General features: G+C 52.0%; 1 non-coding gene across 1 annotated transcript in view; it reads left to right on the forward strand.

Moving 5' to 3' along the window:
• The first annotated feature begins 2965 nt into the window (after positions 1 to 2965).
• The window catches only part of LOC143278796 (small subunit ribosomal RNA), a 1829-nt gene continuing 1428 nt past the window's right edge, over positions 2966 to 3366 (forward strand). Inside the window, exon 1 of the ribosomal RNA XR_013054393.1 lies at positions 2966 to 3366. This exon is cut by the window's right edge and continues 1428 nt beyond it. This is a non-coding gene — a ribosomal RNA (small subunit ribosomal RNA).

The following is a 3366-nucleotide window of genomic DNA, read 5'->3' on the forward strand; positions in this document are numbered from 1 at the left end:
GCTGTGGAGAATTGCCCAAATCGTTCAGGCGCCGTGAAAAAAAGAAAGACGTAGTCGTCAACGTCTGGTCCCGTCAATGGCGAAGGGCGTTTTCTCTCAACTTTGGCATGCTCGCTGAGGAAAAGGCAGGTAAAGGTTGTGGATAAAAGTCCGAAGAACCTCGCTACAATTGCCAAAATCTTTCCGCTGCCATTCAAAAATGGACTACTCCTCCACACCTCCTCCCGTCCATGCCAAACGGCGTTTTCTCTCAACTTTGGCATGCTCGGAGAGAAAAAAAGGCAGGTAAAGGTTGTGGATAAAAAAGTAAAAAATTGCCAAAATACTTTCTGGGCCCTCAAAAAAAGGCCTACTCCTCAACGCCTGCTCCCGTCCATGCCGAACCGCGTTTTCTATCAACTTTGGCATGCTCGGAGAGAGAAAAAAGGAAAAAAAGAAAAAAAAGGTCCAGTAAAGGTTGTGGATAAAAGTAACCGGCTTTGGAGAATTGCCTGAATCCTTCCGGCGCTGTGAAAAAAAAAGACCAAAAAAAAGACCTGGTCGTCAACGCCTGCTCCTGTCCATGCCAAACGGCGTTTTCCTCTCAACTTTGGCATGCTCGCTGAGGAAAAGGCAGGTAAAGGTTGTGGATAAAAAGTAAACGCGCTGTGGAGAATTGCCCAAATCGTTCAGGCGCCGTGAAAAAAAGAAAGACGTAGTCGTCAACGTCTGGTCCCGTCAATGGCGAAGGGCGTTTTCTCTCAACTTTGGCATGCTCGCTGAGGAAAAGGCAGGTAAAGGTTGTGGATAAAAGTCCGAAGAACCTCGCTACAATTGCCAAAATCTTTCCGCTGCCATTCAAAAATGGACTACTCCTCCACACCTCCTCCCGTCCATGCCAAACGGCGTTTTCTCTCAACTTTGGCATGCTCGGAGAGAAAAAAAGGCAGGTAAAGGTTGTGGATAAAAAAGTAAAAAATTGCCAAAATACTTTCTGGGCCCTCAAAAAAAGGCCTACTCCTCAACGCCTGCTCCCGTCCATGCCGAACCGCGTTTTCTATCAACTTTGGCATGCTCGGAGAGAGAAAAAAGGAAAAAAAGAAAAAAAAGGTCCAGTAAAGGTTGTGGATAAAAGTAACCGGCTTTGGAGAATTGCCTGAATCCTTCCGGCGCTGTGAAAAAAAAAGACCAAAAAAAAGACCTGGTCGTCAACGCCTGCTCCTGTCCATGCCAAACGGCGTTTTCCTCTCAACTTTGGCATGCTCGCTGAGGAAAAGGCAGGTAAAGGTTGTGGATAAAAAGTAAACGCGCTGTGGAGAATTGCCCAAATCGTTCAGGCGCCGTGAAAAAAAGAAAGACGTAGTCGTCAACGTCTGGTCCCGTCAATGGCGAAGGGCGTTTTCTCTCAACTTTGGCATGCTCGCTGAGGAAAAGGCAGGTAAAGGTTGTGGATAAAAGTCCGAAGAACCTCGCTACAATTGCCAAAATCTTTCCGCTGCCATTCAAAAATGGACTACTCCTCCACACCTCCTCCCGTCCATGCCAAACGGCGTTTTCTCTCAACTTTGGCATGCTCGGAGAGAAAAAAAGGCAGGTAAAGGTTGTGGATAAAAAAGTAAAAAATTGCCAAAATACTTTCTGGGCCCTCAAAAAAAGGCCTACTCCTCAACGCCTGCTCCCGTCCATGCCGAACCGCGTTTTCTATCAACTTTGGCATGCTCGGAGAGAGAAAAAAGGAAAAAAAGAAAAAAAAGGTCCAGTAAAGGTTGTGGATAAAAGTAACCGGCTTTGGAGAATTGCCTGAATCCTTCCGGCGCTGTGAAAAAAAAAGACCAAAAAAAAGACCTGGTCGTCAACGCCTGCTCCTGTCCATGCCAAACGGCGTTTTCCTCTCAACTTTGGCATGCTCGCTGAGGAAAAGGCAGGTAAAGGTTGTGGATAAAAAGTAAAAGAATTGCCCAAATCGTTCAGGCGCCGTGAAAAAAAGAAAGACGTAGTCGTCAACGTCTGGTCCCGTCATGGCGAAGCGTTTTCTCTCAACTTTGGCATGCTCGCTAAAAGGCAGGTAAAGGTTGTGGATAAAAGTCCAAAACCTCGCTACAATTGCCAAAATACTTTCTGGGCCCTCAAAAAAAGGCCTACTCCTCAACGCCTGGTCCCCAGGCACGTGCTGGGGGCCTCAACTCAGGCTCTGCCCAATGTGGATCAAGGTCCACCTTCGCAGCGCCTTATGCGACACCCTGGTTGTGGGGGACGCGGCGTGGCGTGGCGGATCGCTCCGGTCGGCGCACAGCCGGCAACGGTCGACCCGTCCGCCTGGCTTTACTGCCCCCGCGCTTCTGTCTTTTGCACTGGCAAGCTAGCGACCGCTCGGCGTGCGAGGCCCGAGTCGGGGGACGGGAGTCTCGGGAGCCCACCAGCTCCCCGCAGGCTACCCGCCCGGCTGCCGAGCTTCCCGCCTGCGCGTCCAAGTGTGAACGCGCACGGCCGCCTCGCCGGGCTTCCTTTGCCGGGGCTCGGCTTGTCGGCCGGCGTCTCACGGTCCGTAGAAGGTTCGGTGCGTTCGCTGACGACGGGTCGAGAGAAGCGTTTTCTCTCCTCCCTCACTGACGGTCGTTGGTGCTCCCCAGCCCCTTCGGCGTCCCAAAGCGTAACGCCTGCTTCATCTCGTCAAGGGCGCGCCCGTCTCTAACCGGGCGTCGTCCGGCACGTGGAAACGGGCGGGAGACGGTGTCGAGGAGGAAGAAAGGGTGGGGTCCGGTCCGGTCCGGTCTGGTCTCCTCCTCCTCCTTCTTCTTCTTGGCGCGCCTCCCGCCGAGACCGATGGATTCGTTGCACTCTCAGGCCCTGAATCTGTTGTCCGGTGGTTTCAGTTGATAGTGCTGCCGCGGACCGCCCACGGAAAGAGCTCAGCCCTCGTTTCTGTGAGCAGCGGTCCCAACTGGCGCTGCAACCGTCTCCCGGGGGCACGCAGAATACGGGTTGCATTCTGGTTGATCCTGCCAGTAGTCATATGCTTGTCTCAAAGATTAAGCCATGCATGTCTAAGTTCACACCCTCGTACGGTGAAACCGCGAATGGCTCATTAAATCAGTCGAGGTTCCTTAGATGATCCAAATTTACTTGGATAACTGTGGTAATTCTAGAGCTAATACATGCCGACCAGCTCCGACCCCTCGGGGAAAGAGCGCTTTTATTAGTTCAAAGCCAGTCGGGTTCTGCCCGTCCTTTGGTGACTCTGGATAACTTTGTGCCGATCGCATGGCCTCGAGCCGGCGACGCATCTTTCAAATGTCTGCCCTATCAAATGACGATGGTACGTGATCTGCCTACCATGTTAGCAACGGGTAGCGGGGAATCAGGGTTCGATTCCGGAGAGGGAGCATG

The sequence above is a fragment of the Babylonia areolata genome, unplaced genomic scaffold (genome assembly GCF_041734735.1).
Source record: "Babylonia areolata isolate BAREFJ2019XMU unplaced genomic scaffold, ASM4173473v1 tig00007035, whole genome shotgun sequence".
Classification (NCBI taxonomy): Eukaryota; Metazoa; Mollusca; class Gastropoda; order Neogastropoda; family Buccinidae; genus Babylonia; species Babylonia areolata.